Source organism: Astatotilapia calliptera, chromosome 4 (assembly GCF_964374335.1).
Source record: "Astatotilapia calliptera chromosome 4, fAstCal68.1, whole genome shotgun sequence".
NCBI lineage: Eukaryota > Metazoa > Chordata > Actinopteri > Cichliformes > Cichlidae > Astatotilapia > Astatotilapia calliptera.
In genome coordinates this window covers 2,848,146-2,870,094 of record NC_137425.1, presented here as the reverse complement: position 1 = coordinate 2,870,094, position 21,949 = coordinate 2,848,146, and the positions used below count along the sequence as shown (strand labels likewise).

At 44.9% G+C, this 21,949-nt stretch overlaps 2 protein-coding genes across 2 annotated transcripts in view; both read left to right on the top strand.

Annotated features, from left to right (window-relative positions):
• The window catches only part of LOC113020221 (C-reactive protein-like), a 438,825-nt gene that overhangs the window by 157,448 nt on the left and 259,428 nt on the right, over window positions 1-21,949 (top strand). The gene's annotated exons all lie outside the window — the stretch shown is intronic.
• Window positions 17,954-21,949, top strand: part of grin2ca (glutamate receptor, ionotropic, N-methyl D-aspartate 2Ca) — a 74,965-nt gene continuing 70,969 nt past the window's right edge. The window contains exon 1 of the mRNA XM_026163995.2: window positions 17,954-19,261. The gene's annotated coding sequence lies outside the window, so the exon portion shown is untranslated. The remainder of the gene's footprint in view (window positions 19,262-21,949) is intronic.

Below are 21,949 nucleotides of genomic sequence, written 5' to 3'. Positions count from 1 at the left end.
AGATGCTATTCTATATACATATGCAGGACACCTTAAACTAGTTTTTTAATTAAGCAGCAAGGCAGAACAAAGTCGGGCCTGTATCAAGACACAGGGACTAAACCCCAATTCAACCAGACCCAGAACTGATCCAGAATTAAAACAGGACTACAACAGTAACCAAGACAGAACCAGAATCAGAACTAGATGATAGCAGCACTAAAAATCATCATAGACCTGCACTACACTTATTTTTTAATTCTACCAAAGTACAATATTTAGATTGAGAAAAGTTCATATAATTATTTAGCCTTGTTGTGCAAACAAGCCTGCAGAACTTAATAAATATAGAATTTGAAAAATAACAAATGGTATCTAAAAAGAAACACTAGGTACGAGATACATGTTCTGATGAGTTTTGGCAAACAACCATTTGACTAACATGTGTCTCACCTGCTCTTCTGTCGTCACTCTCCCTCTTTGTGCTGACAATCAAGCCAAACACCAACATCATCAAATATACAGTGGAAACCAGATGTTTAAATACTCTTCAGATAAAAACACAAACACTTTTTTAATTGTAACATCAAATCAGACTAAATGTTTATTTTTTTTAAGATTGATAAATATAAAAAACATATTTGTTAACTTTGAGAGTAAAGAGAGAAACTGTCTGTATTTCTTATTGCAAATGGCACCAAACTGTATTCAAAATTGAGCCACACTTATGGAGCTCCACAATTCTTTGGGGCGACCGTGGCTCAGGGGGTTGGGAATCGCATCTGTAACCGGAAGGTCGCCGGTTCGATCCCTGGGCTCTCTGTCCTGGTCGTTGTGTCCTTGGGCAAGACACTTCACCTACTGGTGTAGGCCAGAGGGGCCGATGGCGCAATATGGCAGCCTCGCTTCTGTCAGTCTGCCCCAGGGCAGCTGTGGCTACAACTGTAGCTGCCTCCACCAGTGTATGAATGTGAGAGTGAATGAATAGTGGCATTGTAAAGCGCTTTGGGTGCCTTGAAACGCGCTATATAAATCCAATCCATTATTATTTTCCTGGTGTTTTGGTTGACATCTCTTGATGTTCCCATGTCACAGAAACAGGCTCTGTGTTTTTCCTTATATGCATCCACAGCTGTGCCACCAATTTACTCACATGGACTCTACGAACCTATCAGAAGCTTCTTCAGCTCAGAATGGAATCGTCTGGAGTTTTCTTATTAATTAACAATAAACTTAGTGTATATGTACTCCTGAATTTGATGAAAGGGATTAAAATAGACAGCTCCCTCTTTTTATTCTGACATTTAACTAATTCAAAATATATTTCAACATTTATTTATCTAAAACAAAAGTTTGCTCTAAATTGATGTTTAACAGTAAAAAAAAGTTTTTATGTTTTCTCCATAAATTGTATGTAAATATCTGGTTTCAAGTGTGAATATACTGCTGTGTATTGAAATTCCTCTTGTTTTGCATAGATATACTGAACAACATCCAAAGCATAATATATAAAATAACATCTACCTGAGTTTTTTCTTTGAAAGAAGCTCCTTATGTCCATTGTTGTGTTCATCAGTACACAATTGAAACCGATTTAGAGAGTTTGTTTAGCCGTGGAGGGAAACAACTGAAAATATGAAATGTAAGCTGAGACTCTCTAAAAAATCAGCATTGCTGTTCGGCTTTTTATTTATCCATTTGTTGATTCACTCGAAGAGCAAGTAACGCAACCAAGTGATCAGTTTGATATCAGTCTTTTGTGATAAACCTTCATATTTACATTATTTGTACAGTACGAATGATTTGCTTTGGTGCCTGGTCAAACTTAAGCTCTCCTCTGTCTGCAGCAAACTCGCAGGCAGCAGCTTCTCCCCCCTCGCTCACATGGGTGCTGTGCTCAGTTGCCTAGTGCCTGAGCTCGGATCATACCAAAATTAGGGGGAATTTACAACGGTGCGATCTGTGCTTCGTGTGTTGTTTTTGTTTTATACAGTTGTCAGTCAGGCCTCTAACTAACAAATTACACTCCAAAAGACCCCATGCTTCTGAAAAAATGACCGGGGCTCAAGCCCAGTAAGCCACCCCCCCGCTCCGCTGATGGTTGACTCCAAATCTCCCGAACACTATGTCGATTTGAGAACGCAAGACCGAAACAGCGAGACCAAGACAAAAGTCCGTCGAGACCAAGACCACGTAAAAGTGGTCTCGAGACATCCAACTCTATCTCCGAGGCTTGCTAAAGGAAGACACCCCAGTTTTCATTAACCATACAAGCATGAGCAAATTAAGTAAAAGCTAACAACATTAAGATTTTTTCAAAATGTTCACCATGAGAGTCCAACAGAGGAGATTATGGATGCTGTTGTGTCAGTATGGAACAACATCTCTGGCTGCCCCTCATCACCACACAGTAAAGGTTACGTGACAGCAATTCACAGCATCATGTCAAGAAACTGTCAAACATCAGGTAAATAACTACAGTGTTTGAGAGAAAAACCCCAATAATCAGATGATCTCCTATTGGCAGCACTCGGCGACAGTGGGAAGGAGGAACTCACTTTTAACAGAACCGGGATCAAGGAGAGGGCGCTATCATCCGAGACCGAGTAGAAGAGGAAAAATCGAGCTTCAACAACGAACATTACACAGCTGCGTTCATTTACGTTTAACTTTTTAAATGTGTCTCTGAAGTAAAGATTCGGCTACAGGAGCTTGATTCAGAAATACGTGCTGCTGATGTCATCACTCGACTTATCCTGTTAATGGATAAAAATTAAACTGCTTTCTTAATGCAAAGAGGTTAGATTACATTTACTTTGATTACTCCATCATTTTTCAGGGTTGTACATTTAATTACGTGTAAAGTAGCCAACTTTATTTTTTACAGTTATTACAGATGTTTTAAGGCTGTAAAACCCGTCACTACACACTTTATACACTCAGACAGGCGTGAACATTCTCACACTTTTCTCTCTTGTTTACACTCAAAGTTCAAACCTTGGTAGAAAAATAAGTCCAGTATTATAGAAAGAAACCAAAGATCAAACCCTGTTTTCAGGTCCAGAACATGTGAACCGAGCAGCTGCCAGAGAATGCAACATTAATGAATCACTGGTACGGAAGTAGAGGAAGCAAGAAGAAGGAGCTGAGTAAAGTTTGACTTATCTGACTGTTTTGTTTCGCTTAATGCGCCTTATAATCCGGAAAACACGGTAACTTCTACCTTCCATTAGCATGTCAGGAAGTCCAACTTTTTGTGCGATGGTTAGCATCTTCCTCTGCCTTCTGGGAGCTACCGCAGCTGCTTTTGACGGTGCAAACGTTTCGTCGACAGTGTTGTTTGTTGGGGAGAAAACAAACATACAGTGCAGCACTTCAGAGTCACGCTGTTAGCGATCGAAGATTTATGTAAATTTGACAAGCTGAACACATTCTGTACTGTACAGGAGACACGGCGCGAGATTTTGACAATGGTCTGCAGCCAATCAGGACGCAGGAGAAAATGCGCTGTATTAAAAAAAACAAAGCACGCAAAATTGTACACAAAAATAAATCTGTGACACAGCGAGGCTGCGAAAGGTGAACTGCTTTATAGCGAGTGTATATTAATTTACATTCATTCACATTTCTCTCAGTGTTAATTACATTTATATATATTTATTTTACAGGTGCTTGACTTGCAGATGCCTTAAATCATTACTGTTGTTGGACGTTGGGCCTCACCTGGTCACATTATGTCTGTTTCTGACTGCTGTGGTGACATCATGGCAAAAATGTATTTGTGCGCACATGTTGAGAAGAACTCTGACATTGTGTTCGCATTCACGTCCCGAGGCCCTAAGTAGCAGGTGATGGGTAAACTTCAGGCTTAACACTGTGTTTTCTGGGTTGTGAAGGTGGTTCCTCACCACAGTAACATGCTGCAGACCTGACCTGCAGGTTATGTTCAAGGTAAAAGATCAATATGTGCCAAACCACCGCCTACTAACCAATCAATTCTCTAGAAAATAGATCCCTGAAACCTGACGAACATCATTAAAGAAACAAAACAAACTTTATTTCCTGCTTTTTATTCCTGGTGTCTGCAAACAAAGCATTACTGTTATTGTTCTGTGAGCTGTAATACAGTGACATTATGCTAAAAATAGCCCCCGGAGCATTTTACTTGTTGACATTATGTAAAATGTTTCTGACTTGAATTATCTTTCGATATTAGATTGAGATGCAGCTGAAAGAGTAGGGCATAAACAGTCTAAGAAGCAAATCTAAACAATGCATTAATCTAATGGAACAAGCAGCTGTAATTATACCCAAATCTTCCCATTACTCACTACTGACAGTGATGACTCTATCAACCTAAACTGTTTGTTTCGGAGAGTTTTTAATGGTCTTTAAGAGCTTAAAAGCACACAAACTTTTTTTTATACTGGGATGTAAACGTTGCACAGTGCTCGTGCTTTCAGTTTGTGATCTCATGGTTAGACAGGTCGACCATCCAGTTGATAACCGCCTCCGCGTGATCGCACTTGAGCCTTCAGCTGTGCTGCAGCTCATCTATAGAACCTATAACCACTTTATCTTTGTCAGCTAGACTCGGAGAAACTGATTTTACAGCCACATCACCTCTGACCATCTTGTTTCATGCTTTACATTCATATTATTCCTGGATTTTAAATCTCTTAATATTGTTCTCGTTCATTTTCTGCTGTAGTGTTTTCACATGTATTATTATTAGAAAACATGTCCTGGATATGTTGTAGCACAGGCCTCCCCTGCACCTTTAACGATGACTTTTGTCACCTCAGTATGTCTGATTAAAGATGTGGGCTGATTAGAATAGTTTCCAGATGTTTCCCAGGGTAGCTTGAGACGCAGTCGTTTTGTTCTGTTAAGCCTGAAACATGGCAGAAATCACTGAGTTGAGAAAAGAGATTCGAGTTACTCTTAGTAGGCAAAGATCCCTCGAACCTCAGCGTGCTCACTTTCCCCCGATGAGGATCCTTAACAACAAAGCTGATTTTTGTTTCCTGATGTCTGCAAACAAATCTGAAGTACTTCTATTGCTCTATAAGTATTCATAGATTTAATGCCAAACTTGGACACTGAGGTGTTTCAGTGCTGCAAGAGTAAATCAGCCTGTTTCTGATTTAAATTTAGCAACATGTAGCTGAAAGAACGAGGAATGAATCGTCTTACAGGCCAAATTTTTACCAAATCAAATACGCAAAATACTTTATATAATAAATAAAGGATCCAGGGGACGGGCTGAGACGGCGGCAGATCATCTCATCCTTTTGTTTGTGTTTCAGAAATCAGCATTGTGGAAGAGTCGAAATGAAATGTGTCGTTTTTGCCTTCAGCTGAGCACTTGTGCTATTTTTTAGTGTTTGGGTTCATTTTAATGCCTTCTGTACAATAATAAATATATATGCTATAACTTTCTACTTCACAGATACTCAAACAATAGCTGCAATGTCAACCCTCTCCCACCTGGTGGCACCCTCTGTCTGCCTTGGTTGTTGCACAGTTCATTCAGCGGCATCACTTTTCAGCCACGCCAGCAGCCGTGTGGGTTAACCCAAGTGTGTCATCGTCCCTCACGGCCTCGTTCTGTCACACCTGCTCCTCTCGCACACCTGATCCCGTGAAATATCACCTCCCCATTTTATTCATACATGTAACGGTTGATTAAGGTCAAATGGAGATCTAAAATATGATAAAAGCATCTGTTGGGCTCCGATAGAATCTGTCACCCCAACCGCAGCAATTGACCATAATCACACAATTATGAAGCGATGAGACACTTTGGCTTTATGGGGAGGGTGCTTTGCTAAAACGGCCGACGTAAAACCCCATCTGTACAAATGGGCCTTGGATTTGAGCCAAAGCGGGGGCTAAAAGACCCAATATATCAAGTCACGGCACATCTAGCAGAGGGGAGCCGAGGGCCGCTGACAAAACGACGAGCCCGCTGGTGTCAAAGAAAAACACGGCTCAAATATTTGTAGCCACTATCAATTTTGTAGATACAGGATTCCCTCGTGTAATTTTGGTAGCAAATACAATTAACAAAGATGATTCATGAGCCAAATGACGGCCGAGTCCAAACCGGCTTGTAATACAGTTCGCTCTTCAGCCGCTCGAGTATTTATATCACAGCGATTAATCTCGGATGACACGAGGCCCGCGCGCTTTCTTTGACTGCTGCTGTTTGAATGAATGCTCTGTTCATCAGTGTCCACACACATACCGCAGACATATAATGTTACAGCTGCACGTATACTGCAGGGGTGAATTTCCTGGTAGAAAAAATGAATGTTCGAGTAGAGTTTATAGCTGTGTTAGTATGAGCTAACAGCCTCGCTGCACCTTGGCATTGATTTTCCAAGTCTCTTGGCCTCTCCTGGAGGGGCGCACGACGTTCCTCCAGCAGGTATTTGGTGTTTTGATAGGAGAGCGCTATGATGGAAAATTTCCCACCGGTGTTAAAACGGGTTGAGACTGTAAAGGTCACAACGTCACTTCGCTCTTATGAAGATCATCGTTTTGTTTCACCGCGGGATAAAGGCGACAGATCGGAAATACTTTGTATTGATTCGCTTTGACCCTCCTCTCCGCAGGGACGAGCCGGACCGGGCTGGGCCCAGAGGTCAGGAACACGGAGCGGTAGGTGAAAGGTCACCGTTCAGGGACAGACTCTAGGATCTCCTCTCCTCTTTGAGACATTTCTTGTATGCGGTCCTTTTCAAAAGAAACTTAATGACATAAACTGTTTTTGTGTCCACTTCGTGAACAGCACACAGCAACAGTCCTCATATTTTTGTGCTATTCTATCACCGTGTGGACATAAAAACCACCGATTCTGCTAATAAACTGAAAACATCGTGTTACTTCTTCCTTCTTTTGTAATAGATATATTGTCTCTGCATCACGGTTATTATAGTAACTAACACTAAGTAATCTCTGCCATCACAATAAGACCTCAGCAGTGCCACACTGATGCTGTGATTCATGTAATTACAGCATCAGTGCCAACCATCCATTTCTTTTAGTATTTTGTGGCTGATTTTAGGAAATAATTTGAGATAAAGGAGGATTTGAAGTCCTTGGGCATCAACCTGAATCCCCGAGGAGCTTCAGGACAATCAGCCTGGAGACGGGACAGAAACTTGTCTCCAAGTTTGAAGAGACACGAGCAGTTGGAGGGACTGAAGGTCACTGTCACTCCATTATCTGCCTCCTCAGCCAATCGCAACACGGCGATCTCCAGAAACTGATGGAGGCCGAACTAAGATGCTCAATAAAGGAAAGTTTTTTATGATGCAAAAGTGATAGATGTCATGTGTCATTGTATATAAATGACACATGAAGTAAAATACAACCCTCAGATTTCAGCCTTCTCTTCTTTTAACGACCTATAAATCCCCGTGAAGCGATCCTCCATTGTTTCCCGTCCAGTTTCGCTGCCATCGCAGTCCTCAGCAGACTTTATCCCATCACACAAAATAACAAGAATCAACAGGGGAGAGTATGAACCCACAATATGGCTCTAATAAATCAGCTAACGCAGCATTCATCACCAGTCTGTGTGCGCCGCGTGGACGTTTGAGAGCGACAGAGGCTCGTCCTCCTCAGCCTCTCTGATGGAAGAAGAGCAGCAGGTTTCTTGTTTGGAGTTTTCGACAGTGCATCCATCAGCCCAGCACTGCGCCATCTGCTGCTAACGCTGCATGCTCGGCCCAGCTAAGTGCCATCTGCAGCCAACTTCGCTTACATCGCTCGGAGAACTTTTACTTTGGACTCGCAAGCGCTGAGTGGAGCAGGGGCGGGGCTTCGTTAAATCCGGTGATCTCATTTGTCCGTTTGAGAAGGCGGCAGCAGGTGAAAGGCAGAAACTTGGTAACGCGTAAGTTCTCCTTCTGTGCCATCGATCATGCTGAACACTTGGATTTTTGTTTCATATGATCCCATAAGACTTCATTAATGTCACAACCCTTCATCTACACACATTGTCCAACTCTTAGTCGTCCAACCTGAGCTGTAGTTATGCCGTCTGTCCAGATGAGGGAGACAAACCTTTAAAATGTACACACAGATCAGCCAGGAACAATCATGCACCGGAGACAACCGTCCCGCTGAGCCGGTCCTGCAGCGAGTCACTGTTTTCAGCTTAAAACTCAAATCAAAGCCGGCATCAGACCCTGCGAACAATGTGAGGCTGTTTAGAAATGATCGCACACGCAAGACTGAGAAATGTTTTATCTGAGAGACAAACGACTGGATGTGTTGTCTCATCAGTTTTGCATTGACCACGCTTTCAGAGACTGAGGGATCAGAAGCTGACACGTGCACACTGTGAAGATGGTTGCTTCTTAATAAAGGCAGTAAAAATAATGTAATTAGGTACAGTGGTATATATTTGATAAAACGTGCTTTAATTAAAGGAGTCAGTCTTTCACAAGTAAAAATAAGACTTTTAAGATCTGCTGGAAGATGTTCACGCTCGTCTGCAGGTTGTTCCCACTCCCAGCGTGCAGCACAAAGAAAGGCCGGCCTTGGTGACATCCCCTCCACTCTAATATGATTGTGGTTTAATACCCATTACAGCGGTGGAGAGGTGCTGTCATTAGCAATTCAGCAGGGCTGTAACTCACCTCCCCTTCTTATAATGATTGGGATCCTGAAAAAGAGGCGGCTATAAATGGAAACAAAAGTGCTGGGCTCAACAGAAAAGGAGCACCAGCCACAATTTGTGGGATGAGGCGAGCGCACGCTTGATGACCCATGGCCTTGTGGGTAATGCAAGGTCAGTCCGAGGAATTGGGTGATCTGAGAGCCAGGGGTTGGAAGAACCGCTTTGTTGGCACGAGGCGACAAATCAACAACAGCAGAGAGGGATGGAAAAATCTGAGAAGGAGAAAAGAGGGAAGAAAGCAAAGAGTGGCTGATACAGCGGGTGGTTTAATCGGAAGATGGCGTTACAATTCAAAACTCCAAATCCCAAAAAGATTCAGTTCACATCATCTAAAAGTAGGAAACTAGCAGCGATGTTGGTGACAGGTGAAGTAACCAACAAGAAGTGGGCGGGGTCCTGAATTAAAGGAACTTTGGGGTGAATGGGGAAGAAGAGTCGCTCGCAGTCATGAGGAGGAACATAGATGTACTGTGTCTGCAGTCAAAGACACCATCAGTGATTCTGCCTCCATCACCTTACCACACTACTTCACACAATCCAAGCAGTGTTGCCGTCTCTGGCTCGCAACTCGTGCTATTTTGGACTTGGCCTAGTTTATCTCCGGGGAGATTGTTTGGTTTCTACGCGTCTCTCTGGGTCGGTTGGCGCCATGCTAGCATTAGCCAGCTTCACCCAGCAGACGATGCTCACGGGCTGAGGAAGTGTGGCATCTCTAAGTCATCCGAGTGACGTCCTCTGTCTCAGCTGACTGCAGGTTTCTCAACCTTATAAACATCACATTTACATAATGGGCCAACATGGGCCATGAAGTCAGTTCCATGATCACCAATATGCTAATTGAGCACCGATCAATGGCCATGAGTGCCTATGACAGGACGGACCCTTGACTCCCCGCTCAGACCAGCGTTCCTCCTGGAAGTGTACGCCTCACCAGTGAAAGAGCGGCCACAGACCTGTGGGTGTAAATAGACCGCAGAGTCCCGGCCTGACGAGGTACTGTAGCTCGTCTGTGGTGCGCCATCTGTTTAGTCGAAGGTTGTTTGGTTTAAATGATGTTCTGCAACTTGAAAACCACAGAGATGTGATGTTTTGAGAAAACGTGTCTCTCTTCTCTCCTGGATCTTCCAGAGGATCCTTTAGGTTAAGCTTGCCATCAAACCACATGTACTCGGGGCCTCCCTGATATGATGTTCTCCCCTAATGCACACACAGACGTGTCACTGGCCCATCAGACACCCGTTTGTCTCATCATACGACCAACAAACTCCAGAAGATCTTCAGAAAGCCTCATCACAGAGAAAGCACGCAGCATTACAGAAGTTAGGATAAGGCAGAGGTCTATCTCTCTAACTAGCGGGCATAATTATCTTCTTCTTCATTAGAAAACTAAAAAGAGAAGTGTGTTCCCTTTAATTTGCCCCCTGCTGTGATCTTTTTTATTTTATCCTTTTCCACAATTAACCCAATCTGTTACGGCCAAAAGAATTAGAAACTCCGAGGATGAGCAGCACTTCTGGACTGCAAATTTTACAAGAAGAGCTTAGAAGTGAAGTCTGTCAGAGAGAAAGATGTGTTACTATCAGAAGAGGGGTGGAGGGAGATTTAATATTATTTCTGATTATAAGACTATGTGGAAACCATTAAAAGATCTCGTTCTGGTCGTTCTGCATCTTGTAAACTCCAACCCGTCTGTTTATATCTGATAAGTTATGGCTGTAGGAGTTTGCGTGGGTTCTGTTCTGTACTCCGCTTCCTCCCACAGTCCAAAGACATGCAGTTAGTGGGGATAGGTTCATTAGTGACTCTAAATGACCCATATGTGTGAATGTGAGTGCAGATGGTTGTCTGTCTCTGTGTGTTAGCAATGCAACAGACTGGCGACCTGTCCAGGGTGCACCCTGCCTCTCGCCCTAAGACAGCTGGGATAGGCTCCACCCCCCAGCGACCCTAACAAGGAAAAGCGGAAGAGAATGGATGCTTGGAAGTTATGACTGTATCTAATATCCAATATCTGAGGTCTTAATTACCCCAAACTTCAATCGTAATATGTCAGAATGTGTCCCGGCAGGGTGGATACAACACACTAATCATTCATCAAAAAATAATTCCCATTATTTTTCATACTTTTCTCTAAAAGACAGTGTTCGGGTGACTAATGAGGACTTAAATTTAACACGATGAATTTACCAAAATAATAGTTTACGGGTGAAAAAACAGCGTCGAGCTTCAAACGAGCACAAACCCAAAGCGAAAAACATATTTCGAAACATTTTCTTTCCGTAAATGCATGAAGTAGAAGCATAAAGAGAACAACTGCAAAGGAAATAAAACAAGTTTGGGACCTTTTCTGGAACGAAGCTGGAAAGAAAACTGAAGAAATAACATTTAAACCTTTGTGGGAGACAAAAGCTTTTGGTTTCTGCCTCTTGGTAAGACAATTAGAGCCCATCTGTGACACTGTAACTGTGCTTATTCATATTATTTATAATGCCGCTGGTTCCTAATTGGAGTCAAAGCACTGACATCAGTTGAAAATCTGTCTGCTTGATTATCTAACGCAACGAAAACAAAGCTCCGCGAGCAAAGAGCCTGGATGATCGCTCCTTCGGACCATTTTTTCACTGGAAACAAAATCGAACCGATGATGAATCGCTGTCTTCTCTCTCTCTGCGTTTGCCTGGTGCCAAGGCGCTCAGGATTTAGAACCACTACTGGTGTCCATCTGCACACCGGATTTAAAATGTGGCTACGCTGTGACCCGTCTGTTGTCCGAGGCCTCTGGAGACGGAGGGAGAAGAGGACACGGTGCCAGGAAACGCTCGCTCACTCTGACAGGCGAACGTGTACGCTCGTGCGGCTTTTCTCGAGACCAAAGCTCTTTATCGGGAGGTGCGAATCATTCACGCAGCTCGTGAAGAAGAGCGTTCTCCCCGTGTGCTGACGGGAATAAAAACTAATTCTGATCAATGAAATGAAGCGTTTAACGCCATCTTAGCTGAACTGAGGGTGTTTGTCTTTGTGTTATGATCTCATTTCAGATTACATTTTGGGGGATCAAAAAGTGTATTTGCAGACGTGCAGATTAGTGTTATCAGCAGGAACAGTGTGACCTGTGAAAAATGAGGATGTACATGAGAGAATCTGTGTTGTGCACAATTCTGCCTGTTGGTTTAAGGCAGCTTACTGTTGCAGCCAAATCCATTTTTATTCACCCTGTGGATTATACGACTGCTTGGCAAGGCCGCCCCCGTGCAACTAAAGCCAGCGGGGACTCGTGCAGGTGGACGTCCTGAATATAGAGCACGGAAAGTAGAGGGGAACTGGCGACGCCTTGCAAATAAAAGCAATTTGTCACCAATGCTTTGCTTTGTTTTTGTCGAAAGGGCAAAGCTTTGGGTGCAAAATCCAGACAGACGGGATTTGAGTGGCGTGAGCTGCCTGTGGAGGGCGCTGGCACACCGGCGATGAGAGCAGCTGACTGGAGAGGTGCTGAGGACACACTTCTCAGTCTCTGCATGTGTGTGTGAAGTCTCGGGGTGGTGCTAACAATTGACGCTCGCCTGCAGAGAAAGTCCTCAAACAGACCCGAGAGCCTGTCACAGCACACGGAGAATAAAGGACGTCGGTAGTCTGTGCACAGCCTGAACGTGAAACATTAAAGGCTTCTTAGATTTCATGTGCTTTTGTGACATTACACTGCAGAGTAATGCACCTTACAGATCTCCAAAGCTCTCACCGCTTTAAATAAAAGTCAAAGAATAAATGCAAGTCTAGCTTTTATATGCGTTACATACGTCACTACTGAAGGTTCACAAAATATTATTTCATTCAGGATCGTTTTCAACGAGGTGGGCCAACCGGCGCCCTCTTCTATATGTTTTTAATGGATTAACTAAAGGGGGAGGGGGCGGGGCCTAAAATTACTAGTGTCAGGGAGGTGAAGAAGTGAGCACAGCAAAGGCAGGTTTCACATAAATCCACTTTGTTTAACAGGCGATTCATGCAAAGCTTCTCTAGCTGAGTCAAGAGCTGCAAAGGAGCAGATGGGTCCACTTTAGAGGTAAGATAGCAAAACCAGGCTAGCTGAGGTCGGCTAACCAAACAGAACACTGGAGGTTAAACATGTTCAGGGGAGGTATGGACATCCATTTGAAAAGATGTAAAGTTAATGTACCCACCTGTCTGCCCAGAAATGCAAACACCTGCGTTACACTGCTGTGTGTCTGCTATCAGGACACACGGTGAGCTTAGAAGAGAAAAGCTTTGCTCACACTTTAAGCTGCTTCAGCTCTGTACAGTCAGTGCCAAGCCAAGTTCAGCTGCAGGTAACAGATATGTGAGCGCGTGAACTCGTTTATCAGACACGCTCCATAAACGTGCAGCAGGAAGTCATTTTCTGCATCCATGTTTGTTTCCTGTTCTTTGGTGGCGAGTGGCCTGAGCAGTGATGTTGACCTGTTTACAGTCACTGCATCATCCATCAGGTGACCGGTCTCAGCTTGGCACGAGCTTCTGGGGAGAACAGACGCTTAACGGCTTGACAGGTTGCGTCCGGGCTCTCTGGGCCCGAGTGAAGCGCCGCTGGCTGCTGGACGGAAACGCCAAACAGCCTCGAGACACCCAGCGGACTTTGGGAGCAGCTCGTCATGCCGGCTGAGGCTGCAGGAGTCAGGCCACTGGCTGGTGTAAAGAGCACAGGCTCAAAAGTAAATGAGTCTGGGACATCACTGTTAACAGCGCCGTTACAGAAACGTTTTCATTCAGGAGTCTCATAAACAAGTCGAGCTGGTGTCGGTCACAGGTGGGATAAATGTGCGCCCCCTCGTGAGATCCACAGCAGCCGAGTGTGGCCTTTTACCTTCTACCTTACTCTTTGTCCTCACCTCAGACTCATCTGAAAATATCTCCGAGCGCTGCCAGGAAGAAAAGCAGAGGCTCTTTCTAAATGCCACGGTGACGCCCGAGATGACGTTTGGTTTGCCGTTTGTGAGGAAATATTATTTTGGGTCAGCTGTGATTCGCTGCCATATTGTCCGGTGAAGCAGGAAGGCCAGGCCACAGAGAAAGAGCATATGTCTGCCTTTCCCTCTGCTGCTGCCCCGACATGTGTTACTTCCTCCTCGCTCAGCCCACCTGCTCGGCCAAAGCCTTACAGTTTACACGAATGCCAGCCTACAGCAACAGAGTGTGTCAGCCTGAACAGATCAGGCTCATCAAAGAGTTCGCTGAAGTCATTTGAACTGATGCTCTGAAATCAGATCCATTTCTTATGCTTCCAAATCAGAAAATCCGTTGGCTGGTATAAAAGACTGACATAGCATCTGTGCCTGAAGAGCGAAGCCAAAGTGGAAGCACCTTAACCTGCAGGCTTCTGAATAGCCAGCAGATGCACGGCGCTCAGCTCTCCTCGTCTGTGACCTCGGTAAACACTTTCGATTCGGTAAATCATCGTCATTATTAGAGTCAGAAATCACTGTTTGGCCAATGGCAATTCAGAAAATAGCTCAGTTAGAGGTTTAAAAAGGAGACTTCACCAGCCAGTGGGTGGAATATCTGGAAGTTTTATGTATACAAAGCACCAAATCACAGCAACAAGGTGCTTTATACTATAAGGTACAACCTTACGCTAATACAGAGACACCCCAACAGTCAGGTGAGCCTCTATGAACAAGCACGGAAAAGGAAAGAACCGACGGTTCAGGAAGATGACAAGTGGAAGTGTGAGGCAAAAAAACCTGGAGCGTGGATGATGAGCCACACGCACAGTCAGAGTGTACAAACCTTTAACACGTGCTTTAACAGCGCGTCATCGTCCTACATAAAAAACAATGTAGTCATGTAGTTTAAAATAAATAAATAAATCAGGAGCAGTCAAACAAGAAACTTAACACGTGTTTCCTATTCCTGAAAATACTGGAGGCCACCAGGGCTTCCCTCTTAGCAGATGCATGAACAGCATAAATATAAAAATCACAAAACTTGACCTCAAACTAAAAGTCAAGGTCAAACTTGAGATCACCTGTGGTATGAAGGTCAAAATCATCCTGAGTGCTGAGCAATTATTTGCTCAAAACAACAAACAGAAAAGTTCTGACTGTAGATTAAAGAAAGTCTCAGGTTTGTTTTCTGCTTCTTTTGATGGAGAAAAGAGAAACTAAAAATAAACAATAAAAGGTGTACCCGCGTCGGCCAGGTAACACTTCCTGCTCAGCAACAACCCAACACCTCGTTGTTGCTTTACAGTCCCATCTGTTCGCCTTATTGATCAAATATCAATGGAGGAAAGCCTGTGAGCTCTTGATTACAAACTGGGGATTCGTGGATATTTATTATCGTCCGGTGATCGATCGGGGTCGCGGGCTCAGCCTCCAGCATCGTACGCAGAGAAACAAACACGGCCTCGCCGGCACATCTCTCAGTGCCGCCCTGACAGGCTCATAAAATCCGACTGATGTCCTTCTGCCCGAGAAAAAGGATTCATTTTTCCAAGGTTTCATCCACAAGGGAAGAAATTAAGATTAATGGCTTGTGCGTGCCACAGCAGTTTGCAATTGCCTTTGTGATGGAGATTGTTTGCAGCTCGGCAATGTAATATATGCAAATGTGACCTGGAAGTGCGTAAACGTGTGTCATCAAAATGATTCTGAGCTCATTCACAGTCAGCTCGGGGCTGAGAAAGTGGAGTGCAGGTTGAGACACTGAAATATTTAAACACAGGGCAAAGTGCAGCGCAGTTCACAGGTAAGAGTGTTTCTGAGCAGCAATTTCACGTGCAAATCAGCAGGTGCATTTCCCCTCTCTGAACTCTAGGGGGGGCTGGTGTCCTGATCAAATCAGTAACGTGGAGCTAAAACAGCTTCAGGCGGCGTGTTTGTGGTGTGTTCGAGACGAGTATGAGTCACCTGCAGACAGCCTGCGCCGGTCTGTTAAAGTCAAGTTTGTCTCGGTGCCGTTTCATGTCCAGAACACCAGCGTGACCTTTCAAAGATTTCTACTTTGCAGTTCCTGCAGACTCGACACAACAACGCTGAGCCTCTGAGGTCAGAGGAGTGAAACATGTTTGCTGGGAGATGGCCAAGGTCAACCAAGGTCAAAGCTGCAGCTGTATTTTCACATCAGCTGTGGAATCAGGTCAAACGTGCAAAAATCATTTCATAACAGGAATGATCAATTTCAACATGCTGGCAGACTGCCCACGGGGAGCACCGGGACCTTTCCCAGTGTGGGGGGTCATTTTAGTGTTTTAGTGTGACCATTACAGCAAGCATCAGGAGGGGAACGCAACTCTCCGAACACGTGCATCAAGCGCTCCTCCCTCCCTCGCCAACAGACTACGCTCTCGCCACAGCGTCCACAGCCTGCAGATGCTCCCCTCGAAGAGACACAGATTCTCACATGCAGCCATCCCCTCAGTTTGCGTCTCTCTCAGCACAGTATCGACCTGCTGCTCTGCAAGCAGGGAGTGAAAACAGATGATAAATCTCAGCTAAATGCTGAAAGTCAGTCAGCGTGTGCGCGGGTTCTCTCCGGACAGCCCCGTCTGAACACATGCATGTGAGGTTAGCTGGTGATTCTTAGCTGCCTGTGATAGGTTGACCCTGCATTTCACCTTGTGACAGCTGAGACAGGCTCCAACCTCACTGCGACCCTGCGAAAGAGGACGGATGGATGGAAAATATATCTAACTTTACAAGAGACAAGATTTGTTTGTTGTATATGTGTCTTTCTGGCTGCTGTTGCAACCAAATTTCACCTTGTGGGACAATTAAAGGATTATTCTATTCTATTCTAAGAGACAAGATATAAAAATATAAATTATTTCCAAACAACAGCATTGTGAAAAATGCATCGTTCAAAGAAAGATAGGAGGCACGACTTCCAGCTCAAAGACGGACAAAAGTAACCTCAAAGTCATATAAATTTGCAAAACGTGTTAATTTAAATAATAAATAAATTACAAACATATTTCCAAAGGATTTTTTTTATCTTGTTGTTAAACGGACATGAAAAAATGAGGCATATTTAAAGTATACTGAGCGAAACATCACTGTATACCTGGAGAAGCTACTTGTTTCCCACGCATCAAACAGGTACGTTAACAGCAAGTATGTTTGGGATTTATTTTAGCACTCTATTTATTTATTTAATTTTCTTAAAGTTTGTTTTCTGCTTCTCCCGTCTCAGCCCAACAGCTGGCTTGGCCCAGATCTCGTCCTGCGGTTATTCTGCTCCAGTTATGAACCTGAAGGTTACGCTGAAGCATGAAGTGTGCGAAGAACCGGTTCGCTGAGCTGAACAAGGTCCCACTCAGACCAATAACTTGTAAGTGGATTCTCATACACACCCAGTGGTTCGGACATGCCCCACTTCAGGAGGCAGAAAAGAATTTGACTTAAAGATTCACGTCAGCATCAAAGTTACAGGTTAACATCAGGTTCATGCACCAGTGGGACTCACCCCACAGTTTGAGAACCACTGCTACAAAGCATGCTTTACATCCAGAAATGTAGCTAACCTGACATTATTCTGGGATTCGGAGGGTCCAGTTTAACGGTGTGAAAAGTGTGTCTCCATAAAGGAAAAGTTCTCTGTGAGGAAAACCCACACAAAGCCCTGGCTTCATCCAGGGTGAAGCTGTGACAGCAGCAGATTACTGCCTCTGTAATGCCGGGGTGTCCACACACTTTGGCTTTGTTACACATACTGAGCAGGACAAATGTGTTAGTGCTCCCTGGTGGATAAAGCGCATTACAACAACACTGCGTATAAATTACCTCGAACAAATGGAAATTTCTGTACAGTACTACACTACTGTGTGTGTGTGTGTGTGTGTGTGTGTGTGTGTGTGTGTTCATAGCCCATCTTAGATGGAGTAAAATGAGCCAGGCTCTGATGTGTACTTGAACATTGTACAACATTTATGTTAGAGTATATAAAGACTGTAAATGTGCACACACTGCCATCAATGCGTTCTCTGCGTGCACTGATTAAAAGCTTATAGTTTAAGGGACGAGCACATTCCTGATGGGAAGGAAACGGTGGGCACTGACTCCGCCTGTCCCAGAGAATATTTCAAGGGCAAACCTGTTGATGCGATCTGCGGCAGGAGGCAAGACGGGGAGCGAGCGAGCGGGTGGGAAGGCAAAAAATAAAAATGAATGAGTTGACAAACGAATGGGTCCCAGGGAAGCGTGAGGAGAGATGATGCATTAATCTGTGGTGGTTGAAAAAGGGGGGATGTTGTAGAGTTGTAGGGCAGCCAGTACTCAAGGAGCAGAGGGAGGGAAATAAACGGGAGGGGTGGAGGGAAGGGAAGAGAGAGACGGGAGGGAGAGCGAGAGGATAAATCCTTACTACATAATGATTAGAGCTCACAAGCCCTTCCTGTGACATGGAGTGTAGGAGTCAGGATTACAGCCGGCCAGAGAAGCCAGAGTGAACGCTCTGCTGATGGGCGAAGGAGGGGCACAGGTAGGAACAGCCCAAAAAACAACAAGGCATACAGGACAACAAGTGCAGCCAACTGAAGGCTAGAGCAAGCAAGGTGCGCTTGGAGAAAGGTCACGAGGAAGATCCAAGAATTTCCAAACTCCAGCAGTTTGCATCTGCACCTCTGTTCCGGCCATCTGTCGCCGGCCGCCGACGGCCTCGTCCCGGGCAGCTGGATCATTTCTCAGAGCCTTATTTTGATGGAGTGGCAGTAAAAGTACCGCTCGCACCAGAGGAGGACGAAGGAGGGAGTCTGGGAAATGAAGAGAAGGGTCACCCTGCAGGACCTGCGATAGATGGGGACACACGATGCGGACAGGTGTCAGAGACGGAGTAGATCTGCGTCTTCACGAACCGGGCAGTGACGATCAAGGACGCGGGTGACGAGCTGAAGGTTGAGGATTTCTTTTGGCGCAAGTTTCTGGCAGCTTTGTTAGTTTTTTCTTTTTCCCAGAGACTCACTTTCCAGCCAAGAGAGGAATTATCTTTCCCCCAGAGTTGCGCGGCTGGTGAAGACTTTAAAAAGGCTACTGCTTCACACAGGTATGCACACTCGAGGGTTTCTCCTAAATTCCTCCTCAGTTTCTCCTCCTGGGACACATTACCTGAAAACAGTCTTCAGAGGTGTCCCTGTCAACAAGTTGGAAAACTAAACCAAAAGCGCATCCGTGGACGGCTGAGATTATATCAACTTGCTTTGCTTCTCCTTTTCCTCCTCTGGCACCTGTTCACCTTGATCTCCCTCCGTCACTCCATCTATCCTCCTCCTGCTCCTCTTCTTCTCCCCCCCCCCCCCTCCCTTTTACCAGCGAGTGATAATGTGACCTTCTGCCAAAGTGCTGGAAACCATGCCACCGTCGCAGCGGGCTCCTCTGTTGCTGCTACTGAAATAGACTCAAACAAGTGCAGGGAGAGGAAGAGCGAAAGGGGGAGGGAGATACGAAGGAGGGAGGAGGAGGAGAAGACGAGGGCCAAAGGGGAGAGAAAGGAGAGGAGGAGAAGGAGGGGAAAAAAAGAAAACGGGGAACAGGACGGCTGAAGCTGCACACACGGCATGAGTGGTGACGAGCCAGGGCTGGATGTGGATTGCCAACACAGGTAAGATCACCTTCGTCGATCGCATTATTTAAGCACCGGCGTGCTCCGATCAGCTTGCAGTTACTCCTGGTTAAGTATGGAAATGCTTTCTGCTTCTTTGGAGTAGTTTTGTTTGTAGTTTTGTTGAGCAGAGTTTCCTCCTGCTGCTTTCTGCTTTGGGTCAATAGCAGAATTATCAGAACGCAGAGGGGATCAGATCAGAGGGGGTACTCGACAGCATCCTTGTCAGAGGGATCAGACGACACGCTGCGCGGGGCTTTTTCCGCCTCTTGTAGGTGGCAGTAACTGTTGCTTTAACTCACCGAGCTGCTGGGAGGGGGGGGATTAAGCAGAGTGGATCGATGCGTCATTGTAAACAGTTAGAGCAGCTGAGAGGGCCTTTTGATACATGCCCGCCGGACTTGAGATACCACTGCTGCAGGGGAAATTGAACTGCCACTGAAGAGTGACTTCACAGGATGTGAGAAAATGTGTGCTTGCTCCAATTACCGAAGGATTCGTTCTAGCGTTTTGGCTCCAGGAGGACGCGGCGCCTTCGAATCAAATCTTGTGGCTCGAAATTAGAGATTTATTCAGAAGTTAGCCAAGAAAATTTGTCCCACTCAGACCAATAAATACAAGGAAAACAATGCTGCTGATAAAACAAACATGGAACAAACTATATTTTATCTGACATGTGCCCCAGGATCACTAACACCATCCGCTCCACAATTTAATAGTGTCAAGACGCATGTCTGCAGCAGGAACTCAACACACAGGCAGGAATCCATCCGGAACAAACGGCCACATTATCCATCCCTGAGTGAATAACTGACGGACGTCTCTTTATCTCAGAGTAACAGATTCTTCTGTCACAGGCCTTAAACACGACTCAAGTCGTTTTATTTTCATGCGTGGACAGAAAGTGAATATGAAAAAGGGGCTTTAACGATGAAGAGGTCAGAGGAAGGGAGGCAGTTTAAATGAGAGGCGACGGTGAGGGGGGGAATCCGCGGGGACGTTCTGCCGAGCTGGACACGACTTCTTTGAGAGCCGAGGCTGCTGCTGTCCGGACACCACAGCCACGAAGGATGGACACAGACTGACTTTAACCTGTTTTTAAGGCTCACACAGGTTATTAAACGCCTACAGAAACCTGTGGAACAGTGTTTCCTGTACAGCGGCCAGACTCAGACTACAGCATGTTTGTCTGTGTCAGAAAATGTGTTTGTGTGACCGAGACACTTTCACTGCATGCGTGATGTGATCGGGAATTACAAAAGGAACACTACGCTGAATTAGATAAGAAAACAGAGGACGAGGTCACACAAACTCATCGGCAAAGGTTTTAATGAGCTTATAGATCACGGGAACAAAAGCCTGTTTTTTCCATAGACTTCTACACAATCCAAGCCTGAGGAGACGCCCTCTGCTGGCTGCCACAAGGAATGCACATTTAAGCCACTTCCCCACTGGCTTCACTTTTCAAACCTGGAAATGATGCCTGTCGTTTAAATGCACACACAGCCACACACGTCCAGACCAGAAAATATACTCATTTAAGAATTCTGGCTTCTAAAATTAACCAGTTTAATAGGGATTAGATAAGAAGTGGGCATAATTTCCACTTTGGCACGCAGTTACTTTGGTTTGAGATCCATTAGGAAGAAAATGAGTCTGCTTTATGTCCCTTTTCATAGTTTGCAGATGTCCTCTTATTTATCAGGCTCTAAATTTGGGTCTTATGTGTCCTCGTGGGCTTTTATGCAATTAAAGAGTTTTCATTTACACCGCCTATAGAAGTAAACGCTCCAAGAATTCATTTATTTTGAATCAAACCTAAGATTCATGCGATGTTGAAGTGAGGATGAAACTTCTTCGGTTAATCGTGGTTATTTGTTGTAAAATCGCAGGTCCACAGGTGGAGGTAAAAGTCTGTTTTTCCTGCAGTGAGAGCAGAGTGGGAGCGGGGGGTGGTGAGAGTGTGTGACAGTGCAGCAGCAGTTAGGCAGGTGAAAAATGGCTGTTCATTATGTTATACCAACCATATCCCAGTTTCAGTAATTGGGTGCGTGTATGTGAGTTCAGTACAGACAGCCTGTACGTACATGCGCACCAGAAACCAGCCGGAGGATCCTCAGCCCATCGCACAACATGATGCAATCTCACTACATCACACACACACACCTGCCCTTCAACACACGTGAGGACCTCGCCTAACTCAATAAATGGTTACGAGTGTTTTTACTATGATCGTCCCTCTCCCGGCTGCACCAAAAACACGCTCAGCAGCAAATATGTCTGACTTATTAAACACTATCAGTTACAGGTTGTCAGGGAGGATCAGCCTTCATGTTAGCAGACACTGAACGAACCTTACAGCAGCACCGAGCAGCTGTAACGACTTCAAACATTACAGGGAAGGTTCTTATATGAATCTGTGGTCATGTAAGGCACACAGTCAGACAAGAGGGTGACAGCTGGTAATATCATTTTTCATTGTGAATCATGCAAAGCTTTTCTAAAGAGTCTAAGACTGAAATGCAAAGTTCATTTCTACTGTTGTGAAGTGTTTGCAGACAAATTGGCGTCTTCCAAGCAAGCTACTGACCCCCACAGCAACATAGCAGCAACCAAAGAAAGATGCTGGAGTCAGAAACCAGTTGTGGAATCCACATGTTTTCCAGGGGTTATCATGGTGATGACCCC